This window comes from Leptopilina heterotoma, unplaced genomic scaffold (assembly GCF_015476425.1).
Source record: "Leptopilina heterotoma isolate Lh14 unplaced genomic scaffold, ASM1547642v1 Lhet_128, whole genome shotgun sequence".
NCBI classification, from domain to species: Eukaryota; Metazoa; Arthropoda; class Insecta; order Hymenoptera; family Figitidae; genus Leptopilina; species Leptopilina heterotoma.
The window spans coordinates 1,164,704-1,190,901 of record NW_025110846.1 but is presented as its reverse complement, the minus strand read 5'-3'; the positions used below and the strand labels follow the sequence as shown (position 1 = coordinate 1,190,901).

Here is a 26,198-nt window from a genome sequence, read left to right as displayed (position 1 = left end):
TGAATCTCAAATACTCTTCATTATGACATGCGTTTATTTTTAATTATATCAGTAAAATATAATAATAATAGAAATTATTTTTCAGATTGCTGGGAATGGAATTCTATGCAGTTTATACAAAAACGCAAAAAATAAATCAAAAAGGATTACGCGGAAAAAATGTTTCTTTAAAATTAAAATTCGTCTACTTGGAAGTATACAAGTGAAATTATAAATTCATTTCTCGAGGTAAAGCTTCGTGATTATCGTTTGATATATTGTTATAAATATAGAAATTTACGGCTCCCACCTTTAACGAATAATGCCGCCGTTTGTCACGTGAAATTTGCTTAGACTTTGCTTATTGCATTTTATGAGAAAACTTTAAGAACATAAATTTAGGTTTATTAAGCTTAATATTATGTTCCATCAGCAACAGGAGAGAGAAAAGGAAGTAAAGAAGAGAGAGAGAGAGAGAGAGAGAGAAATTAATCCTTTTATCCCTCTCTTCTGTCATCATGTAGACACTAAACTTCTCAAGAAAAGTATCACTCAAGATACACACAATCCTTAAATTTGTACACTTTGGGGTTAAACTTAAAGTTTGGCGAACTTTTCACGACGATAATAGAATAACTTTGTCCCCAGTGATTAAAATATTTATTATCGATCAATATCGATAGCATCTCGAAGAAGAAAATTACAAATTTGAAGAAAAAACTTCTAATTCTATATAATCCAAAGTATTTCGATACTTTTTTCGATTTCTATGCTTTTATTCTAATGTAGAAAAAAAAATATTTGTCTAGAGTTGAGAAATTCTCGGGGTTTTTTACCTTCAGTTTCTAAATTCATTACTTAAGTGAATAATTAATATTTAATTATTAATTAGGTAATGAATAATATTTTATCAATTTATAAATATTTTTTAATAATCTAATTCATTAAAAATAGAGAATTTACGTTTTAAAATTTAGAATTTAATTTATGTTTTCAACGTAAGAATATTTTGTTAATTTTATTAGAACTGCATATACGGATTTGTTTGTAGTTATATAAATTTCTGAATTCCGGGGAAAACCTCAAGAATTTCATGGAATTTCTATTCAACTTTGATACAATGTATGTGGACAATTTATGGAATTCAGAAAAGATAGTAATTGGATATTTTTTTCTTAATAAGAACTGCAATATAAATATTTTTCCAACTACATTACATTTCGAAATAACCTTCATTTCACTTTTGTTCTCTTTTCTCTTCTTTTTTTCTTTCTTTCTCTCTTCTGATCTATTTTCAAAGCAAAAAAAAATTCGGCTTCTAATGAAACTATTGACATTTTTCATTGATTTCTAAAACGAACACAAAAAAATATCAATTTTCTACTCGTTTATCAATTTTTAAAAGAAAAAATTCTCTTTAAGCGAATTTTCGCCTAGAATTTTCTCCCCCTAAATGTCAATTTTTGCCAATGAAAAATGAACACCCGGATTGCATCTTGTTCACATTTATATCATTCCATTTTCAACTATATCGCCAACACGATTCTATTCAATTTTTTTTCTATCTTCGCCTAGAGAATAGAGTACTATATTGATTTTAATTTTAATAAAAACTTCACACTGATGTCGATATTTTTTTCTTTTCTTTTTCTCTTTCTGTTGCAGAAATTTTCAAATGCGCGAAAAAATAAATGGAAATGAATTTTTATGCTGAAAAAAAAGTACCAATATTGTTGAGAGTTTTGTGAGAATTATGAAACAAACGAATATACGCGATGTTGAATGTTCAAGACAGATAAATTTGTGGAATAATTTTTTTTTTTCAAACACGACGAATTAACAAGGAGAGATAATAAGAGAAAAATTCTCATAAAATAATTCAACAACCATGTTAAAAAAAGAGAAAATGAGAGAAAGAGAGAAAAAAATTTATATAGAAAATACACATGCTCTTTTTTGATATCAAAAATTTTTATGAATTAAAAAAGCTTCGCTCATTTCTAGTGCCCTCGAGCAAATACATGTAAGCGGATTATTTCATTCATCGCAAAATTTTTTGAAGAAAGTTTGTCACCTTGTGAGTATAAATTCAGAATAATTTTTTTCATTAAAATAAGGAAGAGACTTAAAATAGCGAATTGCATTATTTACATTATTTTTTTTTTAAATTCAAAAGTTATTTTTATATACAAGAAATTATTTTACATATAAAAAGAATTTAAAAATGTGAATATATTTTTTGAATTTCTTTCTTTTTAAACAAAAATTCTTATATTTTGTAATAAAGAAAAATTTTTATGCTCAAAGGGATTTAAAATATTCATTAAAAAATGTAAAAGTATATTGCAAATATTTACAATTCTGGAAAAAAATATTTCTGAGTTTCAATTTTTTTAAACACAAAATTTAATTCGTGGGAGTTTTCTTAGATTTGTTCGTAAATAGAAAAATCGTTGTAAATGGTCTTTCTGAACTAATGTTTACTTTGTATTTATTTTTTATTTGAACAAGTAACACGAGGAGAGGCAACAAAATAGACACAAAATATCATAAAACGAACAGCACCATCAATTGAAGATTTTATAGGAGCTGTAAAAAAGGAAGCTTGAGACATTTAGTGGAGATGGAGAGGAAAAGGTATAAACGTTATTGGGTTGTTTCAACGTTTACAAGAAAATGATCGACATAAACGTTGATGCACACTGCCTTATATATAATACTAAAAGGAAAAAGAAAGAATCATCTTTTCTGATTTACAGTGTCCTGAACATTATTATGTACTTTATTTTATCATTTTTTTTTTTTTTTTTGTTACAGTTTCGTGAAAACAATGAAAAATTGGGCAGAGAATCCAGAGAGAGGAGAAGTGGAAATAAAAGTTAAATTCAAGAAAGGACATATATTTTTTCGGTAAGTTATACAAAAGTAGAAGAGGAGAAAAGTTATACTTTTGATACAGAAACAAGCTTCGCACTACTAAAACCTATTGTTTACTACTTTTTTACGATTTGATACTATTTGTTAAATTTTTTTTTTGCTTTCTTGTATAAACTTTAAAATCACCACGAATTTTAATACGAAATCTTTAATTTGTAATATTTCTGACAATAATTAATTTAATACAATTTAATTGAAGAACTATCATAGAATTATTATTTTCAAATTATTTAACGAATAATTTTGCTCAAATATTCAAAAAATAATTGAATTTCAAAACGTGTCAAATTAAAATTTTAGAAAATTTGGATTTTGAATAATTTTGATTAAAAATTCTAAAGAAGTTAGTTTTTGAACAAATTACAAAATTAATTTTAAAATTAGTTGAATTTTCGAATATTTATTTAATTGGAAAATTTACAAATTATCGAAATTTCGTAAAATTGAGTTGCAAACAAACAGTTTTCAGAATTATTTTTGTTAAATTTTCATTTAAATAGTAATAATTCTTTAAATAGATGATTATTATTAAATACATTTTTGAAAAATAATTAAAAATAATTGATAATTGATTTGGAATGGAATTTTATAAGATTTTAGACTAATTTTAGAATTCTAGAAAATAATTGAATTGAAATGTTAAATATAATTTTTGAAAACATGCAGTTGTAATTTTTATAAATTATTAACAAAAAATTAAAAAAATTAAAAATCTTAATTGCCGTAAAAATATAATTATAATATTTATTTTTGAATAAAAATTATTAATTTAACATTTTTCTAAGAGAAATTCTGAGAAATAATGGAATTTTCAAAGAATTACAGTTGTAATTAAAAAAAATTTTCTAAACTTTTTACATTGAAATTAGTATTTAAAATTTTAATTCCATAAAAAAATTGAATAATCAATAAGTATTTAAATATTTATTTAATTTAATTTATGGAAGATTTGAAAAATAATTTTAAAAAACTTTAGTTTTTTGGAAAACAGTATTCAAAATTTTTGGGTGATACATAGTTAAATTTCCCGAAAATAATTTTAAAAAATTGAAACAGTTGGGAATTTTGTCAAATTTTGTTTAAATTAAATTTTACATTTTAAAAAATATTATTTTTTTAATTTCGAAAATTATTTTTAAATAATAATTCTATTTTTGAAGAATTCTAACTGACAATTAGGAAAATCAATTATTTAAAGAATAATTTTACTTTAGAATTCAAATAATAATTGAATTACAAAAGATTTGAAATTGAAATTTTAGAAAATTTGAATTTTGAATAATTTTAATTAAAAATCTTAAAGGAGTTAGTTCTTGAACAATTTAAAATGTTTTTTTTTTGTAATTAGTTAAATTTTTGAATAGACATTTAATTGGAAAATTTTCGAATTATCGAAATTTCATAAAATTGAATTGTAAACAATTAAAAAATAATTTATTTGGAAAAGAATTTTAGTTAATAAGATTCTAGAAAATAATTGAATTAAAATCTTAAAAATAATGTTGGAGAAGTGACAATTGCAATTTTTATAAATTATTAACGAAAACTTGGAAATTTTCTTTAATTGAATATAATATGATATTTAAATGTTTATTTTTGACTAAACTTTATTAATTAATCATTTTTCTGAAAAATTAATAAATTTTGATATTTTGAATAATTTTATGTAAAAATTCTGAAAAATAATTGATAGAATTATTGTTGTTATTTTCAGGAATAATTAAATTTTCAAGGTTTTTACATTGAAATTATTAAAAATTTTAATTTCCTTGGAAAAGTAATTCAGAAATTTTGAAAAAATTAGATTTCTAAAAAAATTGTTTTGTTTAAATTTTTCTGAAAATATTTCAATTCCCGAAAAAAATTTTAAGAAATGGAAACAATTGAAAATTTTGTTTTGATTAAAGTAAATATTATACTTTAAAACATTTAATTTTTTTATTTTAAACAATTATTTTATTTCTGAAGAATATTTCAGTATTTTTTAGGAATTCTAATTGAAAATTTGAAAAATAAGAATTGAATTTTACAAAAATTTCGAATTGAATTTTTTAGCAGAATAAGGAAAGAATTTAATAATATTCTTTCTGGAAATCAGGGGAATATATAATCAAATTTTTCTGATAGTCCTAAATAAGATAAGTTCCCTTGAATTGACCCAAACGATTTTTTATAGTCTTTAATTTTTCGATAGTAATTTTTTGCCAATTCTGAATCTACTTTTTCAAAATTAATTAACGAGTGAGAAGCTTAAAAAACTGAAAATGAATTTAAAATCTAAAATATGAATTCGAAAATAATTTATCATTCTTTTTTTTATAGATATACCAAATTCTTTTTGGGGTCGAAACGCAGAAGCCTATTTAGAACTCTCATCAATGTGGAATTTTAATAGTATAGTAAAGTGGAATATAAAATTCCATTTTTTGACAGACGTGTCAATAGATATTGGATAACAAATCTAAGATATATAGTTCAGAATCCATTGACGCTTGCGTAGTGAAAATTAGGTTTAGAGGGTAATATTACTGCACTCGTTGCTACGTCATAAGCTGTGACGTAACTGACAAACTCAGTGCTTCAGCCCCTTGACTCACATCAGCGAACAACCAACAGTTTGCTCTTCTCTGATTGGTCCGCATTAGTTGCCTTTCATTGCCTTGCCACCCACGCTCCTCTCGTTTTTTCTTCATCTTCTCTCCCAAATATTCATATGTATGTATACAGACGAGTTGCTATTTTTTTTTACACCGCAGAGAGTTTATGAACATGTCAGTTCCACCCAAAAAAAAAAAGAAAAGTATATATATTTAAGTCCTTTCCTTTCTAAAATGTCTAAAATTGATATACGTTTTAAATTTCCCTTTAGGGAAATCTAAAATATCTCAGTTCGTATTTTCCTCATTTTTGGGATTGGAAACTTTTGAATTACAAATCACGAATTCGTGATTCGTCCTCTCAAAGGAGATGACTATCAATTCTCCAAAAAGTTATCTCATCCACAGTTGATTTGACATTTTCGATTGACAGAAACTTTATAGAATGTGAAAAATAATTTTTCCATTTTGAAATAGAAAATTTTTTTTAGGAAAAAAAAAATAGAAAACTTTTTTCACAAGAAAATATTTATATGTTTATTATATATTTCTGAAAAAAAAATTTTATTTGCAAAATAACTCGATGAGATAACAATTTTTATTTTTGCAGGAATAAATTTCAATACAAGGGACGATGGAAAGGAAGTGAAAGACTTCCGAGATGGATGTTGCGTGTATTCCGAGAGGGAGCGATGATCAAAAGAAGGAATGATGGTCAATTCAAAAGGATTGTGGAATGTGAATTTCCCCGCTTTAAAGAGGGTTGCACAATTTTTTTTACTCTCTCTCACTTTCTCACTCAAATCCACCCGTTTTAAGTGCATTCAGAACCACGGGACAATATATACTTGAAAAATGTCCCCTTCTTTTCGCCGGATAAAGAAAGGAAATGTTTATACGATATGGATCCAATGGTCGTATTCGCTTTAAGAATATTCACCGGATATATGATTCCCGCATCTAAAAATCTCGTGGTAAGTATTTACTCACGATATTGAAGTTTGAAAATATTGACAAAGTTTTCTTTCTATAAAAAAAAATGCGTAAAAATCGAGTCCCCACATATTTTCCGACAACGTGAAAGATATTTATTTCTAAGATATGATGGAATTTTCCATTTAAAATACCGGCGTGCTGTAAAAATGTCATAAATTACATACTTTATATTTAAATCTATATTAAAAAATATTTTACCTCTTAGTACACTTGAAAGTCAATAAGTTTTTTCAGGAAAAATATTTTTTAATTAAAAATTCAATTTGTGTTTTTGAATATTTTTTATTTATTGTTTTCTCTTGAATTCAAAAATGTTTTTTATTTATTATTAAATATTTATTATTATTTATAAAAGAAATTTTTTATTTTTAAATATTAATTTCAATTTTGGGATAATTTCAGATTCAAAATTGTGAAAATTCAATTATAAACTAATTTATTAATTAATTATAATTATTTATTGTTTTTAAAAACTTTAAAATTCTTCGCAGAAAGTCAACTACATATTTTTAATAATATTTCAATTAAATATCTCAAAAAAAAATCAATTATTTTTGAAAATTGGATAAAATTCTTCTAAAAAATTCAATTATTATTTTGAAAAATTTTGATTAGATTGATTGTGAGAATAGAAATATTTTTAATACAATTTTAATTAAATTTCTGGAAAAAATTCAACTATTTTCCGAAAATATTATTTAAATTTTTAACAAGGTCTCAATTATTTTCATAATTTATAACATTCTTTTTCTAAATAACCAAAATTCGCAGAAACTGAATTATTTTGAAAAATTTTGGTAAAAACCTTACCAAGATTTAAATCATTTTAATAAACAATCAAATTCCTCGCAAAACTTAAATTATTTTCAATAATTTCAATAAAATTCTTCCCAAGAATTCAATTATTTCTATAAGTAATAAAATTCTTCCCATAAATTCAATTATTTTTAATTTTCAGAAATTGTAATAAATTTCTTTAAAAAAATAATATTATTTTCATAAACAACGAAATTTTTCGGATGAATTCAATTATTTTCTTTAGAATTTTTATAAAATTTCTCTGAAGAATTCAATTATTTAAAAAAATTATAATAATATTCGAAAGAATTCAATTATTTTCTAAAATGTGGATAAAACTCTTTATAATAATTCAGATATTTTTAATATTATTTTAATTAAATTTTTCGTAAGAATTAACTTATTTTTAAAGATTTTAATTACATTTTTCGCAAGAAACTTAATTATTTTGAAAAATTTGGATAAATTTCTTTGTAAGTATTCAATTTTATTTCAGATTGAAAATTATGAAGGAAATATTTTGAACTGAAAACAATTTGGTTTAATTAATCATTGGTAGTTTTTAATCTTCAAAGCATTAAATTAAAATATCATTAATTTTAAAATTCAAAACATTAAAAAGAAAAATTATTTAAATATCTTTAATTATTTAATATTAATGTAAATATTTTTATAAAAAAAAACTTTGTCAATATTTTAATTAAAAATTAATATTCGTAATTTAGAAATTATTTTAATATTGAAAAATTAGAAAGGAATTTTTTCTCTGATTTGAAAATTTATAAAATTCATTTCTAATTTGAATAGATAATTAATAATTGAATAGCAAAGAATATTTGCAAATAGGTTTTGAATGGTCTTACCGTATTCACTCGTTCTACTTGAGAACAATACGCGCGTCTGACTAAAAAGAACAATTTTCACTGCAGAATCCTGGCTAAATAGAAACCATAAGTAGAAACGGTCTGTCATGACCAGGCACTGTTTTGAAGCGTTTCTGTACTCTTTTTTTTAAGTCATTTCAAAGAAACAGTTTCAACAAACATTTTGCATTTATTTATATAAAGTAAAAAAAAGAAAATTGTTGCACTAAAAATATAAATTTGTCAAAAATATTCTCTTTCTCTTAAAAGAATTTTCTAAAAATTTTTCTACAAAGTGATAATGATTGAAAATTGAAACAAAAAACCTAAAAGTAATTGAAACTTCAAAAAAAAAAAAAAAAAATTGAAACAAAGAAAAGTTGAAATTTAATTCAAATTAGAGCAAAAGAACTTAAAAATTGAAAAATTAATTGAAAATTGAGAAGAAAAATCCTAAAAGTAATTGAAATTAGAGACAAAACCCAATTTAAAAAAATTGATAATAATTTTAATTTGAAGCAAAAAAAAAAATTGAAAATAATGAAATTTCGAAATAGAAAGCCTAAAAGTAATTGGAACTTGAGACAGAAAAAAATTTTGAAACAAAAATAGTTCAAAATAATTTAAAATTGAAACAAAAAACTTGAAAGTAATTGAATCTTGAAATAAAAAAACCTAAAAGTAATTGAAACTTGAGATAAAAAAATTTGAAACTTAAAAACTTGAAAATAATTCAATATTGAAACAAAAATAGTTGAAAATAATTTTAAATTGAGTAAAAAAAAACTTGAAAATAATGGAATTTCGAAATAAAAAAAACCTTAACGTAATTGAAACTTGATAATAATTTAATATTGAAGCAAAAAAAGTCGAAAATAATTTTCAATTGAGGCAAAAAAAATCGAAAATGATTTAAAATCGAAGAAAAGAAACTTGAAAAATAATTAACACTTGTAACAAAAAGGACTTGAAAATAATTTCAAACACTTATTGTAAATTTCTTTTTTGTACAGAATTTTTGATGTTGCAGAAAACTCTCACGATATTTTATTCGTCAATATACTGCGCCTGACAGTGTATTGAACATTCATGCAGAATATTTGGAATATATATAAATCAACAAGTCGAGAAAATGTTACACGCTCGACTGAAATTGAACTGACGTGTCACCTTAAATCTATCAATGTAAACTATTTGATAAAGAGTATTCTCTCTCTTTCTCTCATTCACTCTCTCACTCTCTCAATATAATAGAGATCGAGAACGGATTAAGGACTTTGAGTCTACGATTTGAGGAAACAAGATATTCTCATGATGAGAGAAACACAAGAGAATAGACGGATGAATTCACTCGAACTATCTCATAAACCCTCAATAGAAGCTATAATAATAATGTTATGTCATGAAATTGTTCTAGATAATAGAAGAAATTATCTTGGGAACGTAAAATCTTGGAGAGTAAATTTTTTTATATACTCTAAAATGCCACGACGTATTATCAAATGCGAGCATTAAAAAAATACTATTATCTCCAAGGAATGAAAGGAAAATGGTTCATTTTTTCTTTTCAATTGAAATTGAATTTCTTCGTGAATCAAATATAGTGATAATTCGAGTGCAATTGATTTTCATGTGTGTAATTGAATTGGAGGATATTGACAAAGTTCACCTGCGACAGATATTGATAAATAAAAGTGTCTAATGGAAAAATTGGAATAATTCGAAAAAAGTAAATTAGTTTTTTAAATTAATAGCTAAAAACAAAAAGGGGTTTGAATGTTTTTGTTATTTAAGTTTAAAAGTACACTGAGAGAAAAATTATTTTTTAAAATTTTAATAAATCCTTCTAAACAATTCAATTATTTTTTTAAATATTAGTAAAATCTTAACAAAAATTCAATTATTTTCAAAACAATTTTAATTGAATTCCTCGTATAAATTCAAATATTTAAAAATATTTTCATAAATTTTAATTATTTCCTAAAATTTTAATAAATTCTTCGGAATAATTCAATTATTTTTATAAATAGTAAAATTCTTCGCAAGAATTCAATTATTTTCAATACAATTTTAATAAAATTCTACTTCAAATTATAATTATGTAAAAGATTTACAATTTTTAAAGGATTAACTTTTGGCAATCTCTGCTCAGCAGATGTACTTTTAATCATTTAAAAATCAAATCAACACAAACGAGAGAAAAACCTGAAAGAAATTGAAACTCGAGACAAAAAAAATTCGAAATAAAAAAAAGTTGAAAATAATTTAAAATTCAAGCAACAAAACTTAAATAATTGAAACTTGAAAAAAAACCTAAAATTAATTAAAACTTGAGACAAAAGAAATTTGAGATTAAACAACGAAAATAATTTTAAATTAAAGCAAAAAAAACTTTAAAACAATTTAAAATTGTAGAAAAAAACTTGAAAATAATTGAAACTTGAAAAAAAGCCTAAAAAGTAATTGAAACTTGAGACAGAAAATATTGAAAATAATTTAAAATTGAAGCAAAAAAAACTTGAAAACAATTCAAAATTGGAGCAAAAAAAGTTAAAAATAATTGAATCTTGAAATGAAAAAGGCTAAAAGTAATAAAAACTTGATACAAAAAAAAACCTAAAAGTAATTGAAACTGGAGAAAAAAAAATTGAAATAAAAAAATACTTCAAAATAATTAAAAATTGAAACAAGAAAACTTGAAAATACCAAAAAAAGACTGAAAATAATTGAAACTGGAGAAAAAAAATTGAAATAAAGAAATACTTGAAAATAATTTTAAATTGAAGGAAAAAAACTTGAAAAAGAGGAAAAAAGGAATGAAATTGAAATTTAAAAATGAGTTCAACATTTTTGGAGCAGCAATAAAGTATAATAGTAACAATTTAAGTAACGAATTAAGAACAAGATATTGCGTAGCAATGTTTGAGTAGTATATCTTTCTTCCTTTTGTTTTCTTATCGTCTCATTCTGTCTGGTTTGGTTTCTTGGAGGAAATATTTATAACTCATATAGCCAACGACGTCGACGTGTCCTTTTAATAAATTGTGCAGGGCGTCTTGCGGCAAATGATGCAAGGGCATGCGAGAATGAAACAGATTGAAAAAGGGAGACCAAGACAGACAAACATAGAGAGAGAGAAAATTCTCCTTCATTCAGAAGAAATTTATTTTTAGATCCAGCGTACTTTAACTGACTGCAACATGTTTAAATGCAAGACACCACCTATTTTCAGTTTTCACTATTTACAAATATACCAAATTTTCCATTTATTCAAATATAGAAAACGGAAAAATAGATACAATTCAATAGAAAGGGAAATTTATCGATATAATTATTTCTTTGCAAAATCTCCAAGAGTCTTTAGAGAAAAACTTTTTTTTTTTGAGAATAAAAGTATAAATTGACAATATATAAGTATTGAATGCGAAATTTATTGGTATTATACTTTTTTTTGGAATAAAAATACTACTAAATATATTTTTCAAATAGAGAGTATCCAAGAGAGACTCATAAAAGAGAACCTATTGACCCAGAGTAAATGTAGTATAATAATATTTCAGAGTAAAAGGAAAGATATGTCAGAGAGCCCAGGGCAAATCCCGCCTTTGGGAAAGAATGCCAATACACTAAAAATCTCCAGCTATATACTTTTCGTTTTTTTTCTCTCTGTCTCTCTCCTTTCTTTTCGAAAATCTGATGATACTGCAAAAAAAACGTGGTGGATAAATTATTTTTACTTCACTTATTTTTATAATGGAAAATATTTATTACTGACAAATGTTATGAGTGAAATGCGGAATTCAATTTTCTATTAGGCAAATTATACAATTTATTATTTTCAAATATAAAAATCAATTTAAAAAAAAAAAAAATTTATAAAAGATACAAAATTCAAAAAATCACTTTTTAACTTAAATTAATTATTATAAACTATTTTTCTTAAATTTCTAATAAAATTCTTTGAAACAATTCAATTAAATTCAATAATTGTCAATTATAATTTCAAAAAATTTTATGAAATTCTTGTAAAGAATTCAATTATTTTCATAAATAACAAAATAATAAAGCTCTTTTCTGGAATTCAGTTTGTTTCAATACAATTTTATCAAAATTCTTGAAAAGAATTCAATTATTTTTATAAATAACAAAACTCTTCGTGGGAATTCAATTACTTTTAATAAGATTTTAATAAAATTTCTGGAAAGAATTCAATTATTTTGAAAAATTTTAATAAAATTCTTTTCGTAAATTATTTACAAAAAATTTTAATAAAATTCTAAATCTTCTTCTCGGAAATTCGATTATTTTCAATATAATGTTAATAAAATTTAATCAGAAAAAATATTAATATTAAATATTATTTAAGGAAATAAAATAAAATTCAATTATTTTTTAAAACTTAAAAATTCTTCGAGATGTTCAATTATTTTAAAAATTTTTTATAAAATTGGTTATGAGAATGAAATTATTAAAATCAATTATTGATTCAATTATTTTTAATAAAATTTTAATAAAATTTCTGGAAAAAATTCAATTTTTTTTAAATTTCAATAAAATTTTTCGTGTTAATTATTTATGAAAATTTTTTATAAAATTCTAATCAAAAATTAATTTTTTTTTTTATAAATAATAAAATTTTTCCCAGAATTTCGATTATTTTCAATCCAATTTTTTTAAGAATTTAATAAAAAAAATGTTAATATTAAATATTATTTAAAAAACATGAAATAAAGTTTAATTATTATTAAAACATTTTCTACAATTGCTTATAAGAATTCAATTATTATTTTCAATACAATTTTAATAAAATTACTTAAAAGAATTCAATTACTTTTTAAAATTTTAATAAAATTCTTCGAAAAATTTAATTATTTTCAAAAAGTTTAATAAAATTGTTTATAATATTGCAATTATTATTTTTAATACAATTTTTATAAAATTATTCGAAAAAATGTAATCATTTTCAAAAATTTTAATAAAATTTTTCATAAAAATTCAAATATTTTAAAAAGATTTTGATAAAATTCTTCGCAAGAATTCAATTATTTTCATGAATAAAAAAATTTTTTGCAGGCATTCAATTATTTTCAAAACTCTTTTAATAGTTGAAGTTTCTTGATAGAATTCAATTATTATTGTTAGAAATTCAGTAAAATTCTTCGGAAGAATTCAATTATTTTCGAAAATGATAATTAAATTCCTTAAGTGGATTATTTTTAAAACTTTGAATAAAATTCCACTAAACAATTTAATTATTTTCAAAAATTTCATGCAAGAATAAAATTATAGTAATTCAGATTTAAAATTGAAAAATTTACAAAAATTATAACTTTTTTTTAAAACAAAAATATTATCTTTTAAAATGAAAAAAATCATCTATTAACGGAAAATTTAATATTTCTTGCCTAAGTGAAAAAATTTACTTTTTCTTTTTTGTTTTTAACGAAAATTGATTTAAAGTAAAATAGCCAGACGTGAAAAAATCTTCAAGGCTTCTCTTTAATAAAGTCAATGTTCATTCACTTTACGGAAAACAAATTTATAAATTTGCAAAAGCGACAAACGATGCAGTTAAAACGAATTTTCGAAATATGATTACAAAAATAGAGAATGATAAAAAAGAAGAATGTTGCTTTTGGTAAGTCAAATTTTTAATTTAATTTTATTTTTAATACAGAAGAAATTTTAATTCTAGTTTCAAAACTAATGTGTATTAAATTAAATTATTTAAATTTAATTACTGTTAATTAAGAATAGAATTTTTTTACTAAATAACAAAATAATATTAAAAGAAACTTTGCAACTAGAATTGTTACCCGCTTTGGTAAAAAATATTTTTTAATAAAAAAAAATTAAATTAAATTAATTAATAAATTAATAAATTAATAAATTAATAAATTAATAAATTAATAAATTAATAAATTAATTAATTAATTTAATTAATTAATTTAATTAAAATTTTTTCTGTTATCAGGAATTTGCTAAAAAAAATTAATTTCTGCCTACGCTTTTTTTTCCTTTTTTTTAATTTCCTACATCTTAATTTAATAATACTCTGAATTAAATTCACACAACGAGTCGTATATGCAAAGTGGAGCGTAGGTTTCATTGATGATTACATTTGCGACAGTGGGATGAAAATACCCGTCCGGAAAACTATCTTGTGCCAGTAGAATGACCCTCTCGACTTATAAACATCTTTCATTCTTGAAAATAGTTTATTTTCATATTATTCTTCGATAAGAAGATTATATTCTTCGATAAGAAGGAAAAGTACCTCTTAAATTAATAGTTTTTTTCTTCATTTCTCTCTCCCCATGGTCATTTATTAAAAATGTACAACAGCTAGAAAACAAAAAAGAAAAAGGAAAAACGTGATAAAAAAAAATGACAAATATAAATTACATAACGTAGAGAATAAAAATTGCTTTTTATTACTTTTATTATTTTTACTATATTTTTATTTTTATCATTATACTTGATTTAATTAATAATCCAGTTGTTTTGATTTTAGAACTATCGGATTGCGGAAGGACAACAGACATCACTAATGGATTAAGTGACTCGTTAGGCGAGAATAGATTTCGGCCGACCCTAGTGTATCTTTTGAAAGGACCTCTTGACAATAAATCAAGACTTGAATCAAGTTCTCCGACTCAGGATCTAAATAATCTTTTTCCAAAAAAAGTACAAGTTCAAATTGATTCGAGTTTTTATCTTCTCTTCGCTTTTTTTTCAAAAAGCGGAAAGTAAATTTTCGTTCTAAATTAATTCGAGTTTACACAAAATAACTACAAATTTGATTTTATTTTTTAGATTCTCGTGCATCGGGAACGTGCGTCATTTTCTACGATACTGCCAGTGCGGGGATGCAACCTCCCGGTTAGAACACTGTTTGGGGGAAGGTTTCCAGGGAAAATTCACACTGGAGAGAGATGAATTGAAATTACAAATAAAAAAAAAGCCATAGAGGAGGAGATGAAAAAATATGTAAATTTTCCCTTTTTTTCGAATGGGAAAGGAATGGAGAAAAAAATGCTCGATTATCCTCTTTTTGAGGGAAAAAAAGGAATTGTAAAGGGGCAACAGAATCCTGTGTTGCGAAGGAAGGACCCCATGAGAAGTAGGAGGCGTTGGAGGTTTGCGAAGAAGGAGGAGGTGGAGGCGGCGTGGCGCTCGTCGCCGTCGCCACCTCAGTTGCTCCACAGTTTCCGGACTCTGCGGACTGACAGGTTAGTGAGAATCTCACCAAATAGTCGGTTTGCTTATTTATTTATTTATTTTTTTTTTGGGAATTTTTTTCCAATATTTCATTTTTCTTCTTCTTTTTTTTTTATTTTCGCTCGATTTGCAATTTTCCGCTGTCTCGCTTTTTTTTGAAAGAGAAAAAAAAATACTCTACCTTGCGATTCATTATCGCGCGCCACGAGTCGATGAATCGGCTGCTGGTTTCATTCACGAACACACGATACCTTTATCATTTCCCCTCCGGTCTTCCACAATCTGTTCCGTTTTCTCTTCTTCGTTTCTCGTTTTTTTTTCTCCTTTTGTCTTTTTCTCGCTTGGAAAAAAAGACGGGTGGTGCTTTTTTTTCCTCCCCATCAACATGGTCTGTTGCATCGTTAATCATGACAGTGATTATTTTCTCACCAGGATAGTGATCTTTTATATAGTGCAAAAGTTAACTGGACTTGAAGATATTCGACTGGTAAAATAATAATTGAAAGGGGAGAAAATTCCAGCTTGTTGCTTCTAAAGTGAAAAAGTCATCTTGATTTTTCAGATTGATTAATTAATTAATTCTTTTTAATTAATGTTTTTTTTAAATTAATTTTCTGTTTTTTCATTTCTTTTTGTTGATAAGAGGGTTTTTTAATGATTGAACAAATATTTCGGAAAAAAAGAAATTTACTTTACAGAATTTATTCAATCTAGTTTTATTTTTTTTAGTAAACAAAATTTTTCGCTTACTACGTTTTCTTAGCAGATGGATTTCTTTCCGTTTTCAGTTTTGTAAATATAAAGTAAAAAATTTAAAGTTACAAAAAGAAGCTATTTTTGTAGAGAAATTGAAAATATTTAAACTTTTGAAATATATTTCAAATTCTATTACACATATAATTGCATCCAAGCTTAAAATTTTATTTTCAAACTTTTAGATTGCCATCAAACTTTTTTACAACTTACAACTAAACAAATAAATTCAACAATAGAACTTATCCATTAAACTTTTTATTTACTTTTCTTTTATCTCCTCTAAAAATTTAGCACTTAATTTTTAACATTTTAATATTTATTTATTATTTATTTACTAATTAAATTATTATTATGTATTATTTTTTAAATTATATTATTTTTGTATTCATAATAATCAAAGTTTCTAGGGCAAAAATAATTTTTTAACTTTTTGAAATTTATTTATTTATTATTTTATTTTTCTTATTTATTTATTGTGAATTAAATTGATATCAAACTGTGCTGCGAATCAGAACTTTTAATCAATTAGCAAAATTTGAAATTACATCACATTAAAATAATGATTGGCTAAATAAATATTATAATACAGTAATGAGATATATCAAATACTAATCCATATGAAGAGAAAATGTAATTTTCATATAGTTAATTTATAATTCGATTTACAATTAAAAATATGTTTTACATATATCGCAATTTGATTTTGAAATTTAGTGCACTCTCTTTGAAACATTTTCATAGAATATTAAATTTCACACACTGGTTTTGTGTATTAATTTAAAATATGGAAATAATAAAATTAATTAGTGTGACGTTTTAATGTATCGTTTTGTTTTCTCTTTTTTTTTGCTTTTTTCAGTTTCGTTTTTTTTATTTTCTCTTTTTTTGTAACAAAAAACTGATTTTACAATTTATTATAAAGCTTTATAATAACACCGCAGTTTATATATAAATTCAAAAAGTGTAAATTTCTAAAAGCTCTTTTTAAGCTCGAAATCCCTTTATAAGCGAGTCGAGCAAAATACGTATGGGTTTTGTCGGCCTAACTCTAACTTGTTGCAACTACCGACGGCGATAGTCCCTCTCTCTCTCTTAGGGTAAACCTTTCATGTTATACCACCCTTCATAAAATTCAGTCCTTTTCTTTTGAAAATTTTTTCTGCTCCTGAAACTTTTTCTTGTAAAAAAGACGCAAAGTCACATTCACTGGTGGTAATAAATTTGAAATTCGTCTGCAAAAACGTATTTTAAGTCCTTTTTTTGCAATTTAGAGATAAAGTATTATTATCGTAAAATACTAGGTATATGAGAATAAATTTTTCAACTATTTTAAATTTTTTTCTCGAAGGTAAAAAGGGAGTTTTTAATTCGTTAAAATAATTGAAGCAATAAAGAAATTATTTATTTTCTAAATTTTCTGTAAAATAAACTTGTGGACAATTCGAATTTTTAATTCTCTAGTTAATAAATTTTTTATCTTAAACTTAATTTATTCTTTAATTTTCATCTTAATGATTCAATTATAATTTACAAATTTTCTTTCAAAAAATCTTATTGGCAATTAAACCTTCACTTCTAATTATCTAGTCATTAAAAGAAAATTTATACACTTAATAATTCAATGAGTTATTTAATTAACAAATTTTCTTCCAAAAAAAATTGGAGTTAAAATTTTGAATTCAAATTATCTCGTACAGAAGAGAATTTGTATCTTTTAATAATTTTCCCTAAATGAATAAATTTATCTTTTATTGCATGAATAATGAAGCTGTGAATATTAAAAAATGTGAATTAAAGATTTTAAATTATATATACGCATTTTAATTACAACTTCTTCGTTAGACAGAGTGGTTAATAGTCGAGCACTAAAATATGAAAAACGGTTTAAATTAAACTCCACGACGTTCTCAATTACTCCATCTAAAAATGAAATTAATTACTCGTTTATATATACGTATATATATGTGGAGCAGTAATTTTATATTGCTTTAATGTAAATGAAGTTCTAAATTCCCAAAAAAGAATATTCTTTTTAATTTTTAATTTTTTTTTTTACTTTTTTCTACTTTTGAAAAAGAATTAATAAATTTTACTTATAACATACTTAACTCTTAATTTAAAATCGAAAATCTTATTTCGAGACATTTTAGATATTTTATAATATCTTTAGTCGTATAATGGATCTAAAATTATCACAAGTTTCGCTATTTAAAGAAATATTTATTTTTAGAAATTACTCCATTTTATCGTCTATTTTGCATATTTTCTATAATGGAATTTTTTTCTTGAAATTTACAAACTTTATGTCATTTGGATTAAAATGAGTTAAAATAAAATGAAATTAGTTAAAAAGAGTTCAAATGAATTAAAATTAATTAAAAGGAGTTAAAATAAATTAAAATAATAAGTTTAAAGTATTGAAAATTAATTATTAAAGAATAATCTAAAATTGAAATTCATGTTTTTTTAAAGTTAGTAAAAATACTTCTTTTTTCGATTTTCTCACTCTATGAGCAGTAAATAATTACAGTGTGTATTAAAAAATTGTGGAGGTATCAGAAATTCATTTTTTATAAAAAGAAAAAAGCTAAATTCCATTAAATGTCCTGTATTAGCACTTTTGTGGTTCACATTTGCAAAAAGAGAAACATCCGCTCCGGGCAAATATTTCCATTTCAACTATTTTCGATACTTTCAATAGTGAACAAGTGCTCTTTATAAAATCAATAAATGTTACGCTTATTTCTATAGAATAAAGTATTTCCTATTATTTTTTCGAAAATTCAAATAATTATTTTTTATTTTCTTATTTAGGAAATTAATTTTTTAATTACGAAATTTTGCTTATTCCTGTAGAATAAAGTATTTTCTATTTTTTTGAAAATTCAAATTACTAATTACGATTTTTTATTACAAAATTGATTTTTTACTAACGAATTGTAATTAATTAATTACAAATAAATTAATAAATAATTAATTACAATTTAATTGTCAAAAAGCAAATAATTTAGAAAATTGACAAATATAGATTAATATTTTTATAAAATATTAATTTAATTTTCATATTTAGATATTAGAATTTATCTACATTTTTTCTTTTTTGTGCGATTTATTGAAAAATCAAATCAAATACTCCGAGAGATAAAATTTCCGTTTTGCAGTATAATAAACTGGAACTTTTTTTTTAAAAAGTTCTTTTTTAATATTCTGTGTCGAATTAGTGTATCGTTTCCAATTCAGTTATATTGTCGAAAAATTATTCACAGCTTTGTAAAGTTAAATCCTGTAAAGTGTCATTCATCAAAATTCTCCACACGTCACTCGATGTTCTAGTTTTTGATTTATTTCCGTTATTCGAAAATTTAACACATCTGTTTATTTTAATTACATCAACGAAAATTCGAAAGGTGAAAAAAGAAAATAATTTTGTCAAATAGGATCAAGGTTAAATTGTATTTCCTAATTTTTCTAATTTCCATGATGTATATTTAGATATTTATTTTATTAATGGTGTGTGTACTATATTTTAGTTTCGTTTTCTTTTTTTTTTTAAATAAAACCCCAAATGAAATTTTGCAATAAGTTCTAAAGAAAAAGTTTCTCTTTTCATTATAGGGATTGAAATTTGAGATCGTATAAATGTCACTAGGTCGATTTTGTAAAGGGGTTGGTTACAATAATATTCTCTCTACCCAGGTCATTAGGTTTAATCTTCTTAAATTCCTAATACCCAAATCGAGTAATAATTTTAACAATAATTATCATATAACAAGGGCTTTTTGATTTTGGTTTCAGAAGATAGAGAGACGAGTATATGAATTTCATTGATGATCGAATTATCATCACTTTCGTTTCGGAACATTTATTGCGATATTATAATTATCGATTTGGGACCATTCACAAATTCCAAACGTGGAATAGCGCGGTGACAATTGAAATTCCTTCATTCCTCACTCGACCCTCTAAACGACCACATTATTATTCATTATAGAATAATTATTGACAAGCCGCGGGAAAATAATAAATAAAACAAATCATTTTTTTTTCTCTCGACTATAAAGATGTTTTTTTTTGTTCTGAATTTGTATGATCGTTGGAATTGTTTATTTTTTTATTGTCTTTTCTTTTTTTTCCTGAAATTTTCGTTAATTACATTTTGTTATTAAAAGCGAACAAATTAGTTTTGTTTCTGGGAGGAAAAATAGTTTTGACCTTTAGGAGAAAAATGCTGAACAAAAAAAAAATGTAGGAAGCTTTTTACTATTCTTTATTCTTTTTCTCTTCTTTGAATCTCTCACACAGACAAGACGTACTTGGCCAACAACTAACAAAGTTAGATCCTCTTAAGTGAAAAGCGGTGCAGCGCTTAAGTAATTTGAAATGAATAAGTTGATGCAAAGTGGAAACTTCATTTTGTTTTTATAATTTTTTTTATAAACTTAAAACCAAAATTAATTTTAGTTCTGATTTTTCTAAAAATTAGAACCAAAATTAATTCTAGTTTCGATTTTTATAAAAAATTAGAAGAAGAATTAATTTTTGTCCTAATTTTTAGAAAAAGTCGAATAAAAATTAATTTCAATTCCGATTATTTTAAAAATTAGAGCAAAAATTAATTTTTGTCCTGATTTTTCGACAAATTAGAACAAAAATTATTTTTTATCCTGATTTTTCTAAAAATTAGAACCAAAATTAATTCTAGTTTCATTTTTTATAAAAATTAGAACAAAAATTAATTTTCGTCCCGATTTTTCTAAAAATGAGAATAAAAATTAATTTTTTACTTGACGGTTTGAAAAAATCATCAAAATTAATTTTACTTTCGAATCGATAATTCAATTAATTATAGTTTCAAATTGTTTTTTTCTAAATATTCTCCACTGTTTGAAGTACATAATTTCATGAATTTATTTTTATTTTTCAGTAATCATGGATTTAAATTGGAACTGCCGGATTTAGAAGAAATTTCAGACCCACATTCAGGTCGAAAAGAAAAATTAAAATAGGTACGCATTCTGTGAGTTTGAATTTTATTTTTAATTTCACTTTTAAAAGTGGAAATGTTACTATAGAGGCGAAATTTTTCCCTAAGATTAATATTAATTTCTAATGTTAAATTCTAAATTCACTTAAATTAAAGGAAAAACTATTTTTCGACGAATTTCTAAACATTTCTCTTATATCGTAAAAATTTCTTTAAATTTCTCAATTTTCTTTCGAAAATAGAATCTTCGATTTATTTTCTTCAATACAATAGTCGTTTTGATCAATTATCTCGAAAATTTCATAAATGAGAATTGAGAAATAAATTTTTCGTTTAATAAAAGAAAATGGATCGATTGATTATTTTTCCTCTAGACAAGAATTCACGCAGAGTGGCAAGAGAAAGGTTTTTGAAAACGAAAATAAAATTGCTTTTAACGTCCCTATATAAACAAGTATTTTTATGGTGTACTCGTTTCATTTTTTTCATTTTACTATCAGTTTCGAGAGACTCTTCAAATTTCATATCTAACTTTTCGCAAAATCTCCGAAATGATTCACGCGAATTTGAAATATTCTCTAAATATCATTGCTTCAAAAGAAAAAAACATTTTCTTCAATTTTATTTAATTTTTCCCTGTTGCTTTTATTTCGAATCTTCTTTTTTTGCCTTTTCAAATGTTCAACATTCTTGCATCATAATGAGAAAATATTTTCTCATCATTTTGTAAAATTTGTAAAATTTGTAAAATTTATAAAATTTACATAATTTACATAATTTACATTCGTTAAATTCTAATGAATGTACTTTTTTTTCATTATTTGAAAGAGTCTTTTAATTTTACGAGTGCATTCTTTACACATTTCTTCTTGTTTTTTCTTCCCTTTGCCAAGAGGATCGTTAAAATTCACTCGAGAAAATCTCTTTCATGTGTGTAACTGGTTTCTGTGTACGTATCTTTGAAGACTAACAATCTCAAAGGATTCAATGGGAAATAGTTCTTATTTTATGACCACACTGACAAGCGAATCCGAAAAGGATTTCAAGCAATTTGATTAGTTTGCTATTTAACCGAGTGGAAAAAGTAATGGAAAGAATTGACTTTTTTTACCATAAAAGAATAATCGGAATTTTTTTTTTTAAATGAACTTTGACATATAAAGAAAAAATAAATATTGTATAAATTTTAACCATTTTTTAAAACAAGTATTTCGAGAATGAAGATATGTCAAAAGTGAACAAAATTTCTGATTTTTGAAATAATTTTACGTTTTCTGAAATTTAAATAAAAGATACATTTTTGTATTCAAAACTTTTTTGTTTCTATTTTTCAATAATTTTGTAAATGAAATATTTTTACATTCTTTGTTGGATTTATTTTCATTTTATCTAATTAGTTTCCTAATGGACATTAATTATTGAATTCAGAGAATCATTAGTCATATAATAAAGTTATTTATTATTTTGTTAACAATGCAGAAAAAAGTTGAGCAATAATTTTGTTTTTCTGACTTTATTGTTAAATTATCATATGAATTTAATTAGCTCTTTTTACAATGAACATTTCATTCTTATAATTCCAGATTTATATAGAATTACAATATTTATTCTAATGGATAACTTTTCATATTCTCTTGGAGTGAATAGTTTGCTTTCAATAGACATAAATCTACTCTGTATTTCCAACATATGTAATTTTAATTAAGCTCTTTAGCTAACAAATTATAGTCACTGAGAAATTTATGTTTTTTCATGCACAGAGGTTTGACTGTTGAAAAATTGAATTCATTTACAAAAACATAGATTTAAATTATCACACAAAATTAATTATGATTATAATTCATAGTAATTATAGTTAATTATAACAATAATTCATTAAACAAAATTTTTTTTAAATGAAAAATCTTCATTTTCAAAACAAACAAAAAAATTAAAATTTTTGACATTAATTGAATTATTCAAAAGAATTTTATTGAAAATTTTTAAAAATAATTCTATTCTTTTGAGAAAGTTAATTAAAATTAAAAATATTTAATTTGTTATAAGGAACTTTTCTCAAAATTGTAGAAAATAATTCAATTCTTTAGAAGAATTTTATTGAAAATTTTTCAAAATAATTCAATTCTTTCAAGAAAATTAATTAAAATTAAAAATATTTAAATTGTTAAGGAATTTTTCTCAAAATTGTGGAAAATAATTAAATTCCTTCGAAGAATTTTATTGAAAATATTTTTAATTAATTCCATTCTTTCGAAGAATTTTATTGAAATTTTTTAAAAATAATTCAATTCTTACAAGAAATTTAATTAAAATTAAAAATAATTAAATTGTTATAAGGAATTTTTCTCAAAATTGTAGAAAACAATTAAATTCTTTCGAAGAATTTTTATTGAATTTTTTTTTAAATAATTCAATTCTTTCAAGAAATTTAATTAAAATTAAAAATAATTAAATTGTTATAAGGAATTTTTCTCAAAAATTGTAGAAAATAATTAAATTCTTTCGAAGAATTTTTATTGAAAATTTAAAAAAATAATTGAATTCACAGAAAAAAATTTATTAAGACTTTTAAAATAATTGAATTGTTTCGAAAATTTTTACTAAATTGAATTCCTGAGAAGAATTTTATTTTTTACGAAAATAATTGAATTCTTTTTGATAAATTTTATTATAATTTTTAAAATTATTTGAATTGTTTGAAAAGAATTTTTATTAAAATTATTTTGAAGAATAATTTCAATAAAATTTTTGAAAATAAATAAAATTATTTCGTGGAAATTTATTAAAAATTTTGAAAAATAATTAAATTTTACCAAAGAAAGTTATTAAAATTATTGAAAATAATAATAATTATAGATAATTAGTAAATAAGTGAATTTTTTTTTAATTTCGAATTGGAAATTATTGAAAAATTCAATTCTAGAGAATTTTTATATTTAGAAAAATAATTGAATTCTTGCATTAATTGAATTGAATTTTGGAAAAGAATCTTATTATTTATAAGTAACAATTGAATTCCTGCGTAAATTGAATTGTTTCCAAGATTTTTAATAAAATTTCTGTCAATAATAGAATTCTTTGAGAAAAATTTTATTTTTTTACGAAAATAATTTTATTCTTTCCATAAATTTTGTAGCATAATGTTTGAAATCATTCGAATTGATTGGAATATTTTTATTAAAATTTTAATTCATTCGAGAAAATTAATTAAAATCGTATGAAAAATAATTGAAATACTTTGAAGAATTTTATTATTTATGATAATAATTTAATTGTTTCAAGAAATTTTATTATACAATTTTTGCAATTAATTGAATTTCTCAGAAGAAATAATTTAATTTTTTCTTTATTTAAATTGAATTGAAAATAATTGAATTCCTTCGTGAACTATTTTGTTATTTATAAATGTAATTGAATTCTCCCGAAGAATTTCATTAAAATTTTAAAAAATAGTAAATTAAAAATAATTAGTTAATTAATTAATTTCGATACCTCAGTGTGATACAATCCTATCTTCTGGTAATACTTTAAACTGTCCCATCTCGAGGTGATGTTTTGTACCGTGCTATCTCTTATTTGACAGATTTTGGTGTGAATAAAAAAAATAAATTACGGTACTTAAAATATTGATTACATTCGAAACAATAATTTTTTTATATTTTAAGAGATACTTTTTATCATAATATATAAAAATTTAGTGTGAATTAATAAAATTTAACCACTTAAATGCATTTAGAAAACAGCTAATACATTAACCCTACTTTTTGACAGCACGATACAAAGTATCACCTGAAGATAGGACTATACAAAATATTACCAGAAGATAGGACTGTATTACACTGAAGTATCGAAAATTTGTGGATTTTTTTAATTTTTCAAACTAAAATTAAATTTGAATTTATATTTTGATGTATGAATTTTTATAAGAATAACTGAAGAATAATAATTAATAAATTCAAGAAACGGATAATTATTTATTCTTTTGAAGTATTTTTATTATTAAAATACTTTTTCGTTGGATAGTTTTTTATTTGTTAATTGAAATCCTTTTTTTAATTTTTCATGTACTAATAAAAATTACAGACAATAATTTAAGTTCAGATAAGTAATTTACACTTCCTTTGAACGAGAAAGTTTAATGAAGTTATGAAAAGTTTGATGAAAATTATTTTTTTTAAAAATAAAAAAAAAATGATGATCGTTTTGTCGAAGTTAATGAATTTCTAGATCTTTCGAAAGATAAATTATTGTTGAGGTTACACTTAATTATTTTCTGAAAATTAAAGTTTACCAAAGGAGAAGTCTGATAAATATATTCTCTCAGTACTTTATAAACGTCCGTCTCATTTGAGCTTTTTCATTTCCTGTCCATCCCCTGTCACTGGAGTTTTCCACTTAATTGACTACTTGAACGTAATTTTCTGTTCATTCCAAGTTCCTTTATCTGTGCCTTTTAACTCCCTTATCAAGTTGGAAAATTCTTTTTCTTTGCCTCCTCTTTTTATCAGATAGGTATATATAGAGAAATTGTCTCATTAACAGAAAAAGTCATTTTTCTTTTTATTTTCATTTCAATCAAGTTTTGTAATCACTTGACTTTTGCATTTAAAATTTATTTATTTAACTGATAGAATTAAATTAATTCTTTATTTCTCTTTCATGTTGATTGCTTTAGACTCTTTTTTTTTCTCTGTTTCGTCCGGGGAAATAAAATGTTGAGAAAAAAGGATTTCATTAAACAATGAGAATTTTCTTTGTGAACGAATTAAAAGACAATTTATTGAAGCTTTTTCCATAAATGCAAATCTACCATTTGCCTGATAATATTTGCCTTGAATTCATTTGCCGCGTAGAAATGCTAATTTCTTTTGAAATTGCTTTATCAGAGCTTTATCAACTATGGAAACAATATCATCTATTTATAATCAAGTTTCCATTCACAAATGTGGGCATATGGCAGAAATGCCATTTCTCTTGTGAAATTTCATTTTTATATAAAATTAGATTAATTTTTTTCAATTATAATTTTGGATATTACTGTATTTGATACAATAATTCGTTAATAAA

At 23.0% G+C, this 26,198-nt stretch overlaps 1 protein-coding gene across 6 annotated transcripts in view; it reads left to right on the top strand.

Moving 5' to 3' along the window:
- LOC122512785 overlaps positions 1-26,198 on the top strand; it is a 40,051-nt gene that overhangs the window by 5,006 nt on the left and 8,847 nt on the right. For 2 of the 6 annotated variants that reach the window (XM_043628852.1, XM_043628848.1), the window contains 8 exons: positions 86-228; positions 1,645-2,056; positions 2,491-2,616; positions 2,797-2,889; positions 6,124-6,487; positions 14,685-14,857; positions 14,987-15,402; positions 21,072-21,153. The gene's annotated coding sequence lies outside the window, so the exon portion shown is untranslated. Of the gene's footprint in view, positions 1-71; positions 229-1,644; positions 2,057-2,490; positions 2,617-2,796; positions 2,890-6,123; positions 6,488-14,684; positions 14,858-14,986; positions 15,403-21,071; positions 21,154-26,198 lie in introns of those variants that run through there. The other 4 variants (XM_043628850.1, XM_043628849.1, XM_043628851.1 and 1 more) reach the window with 4 other exon arrangements.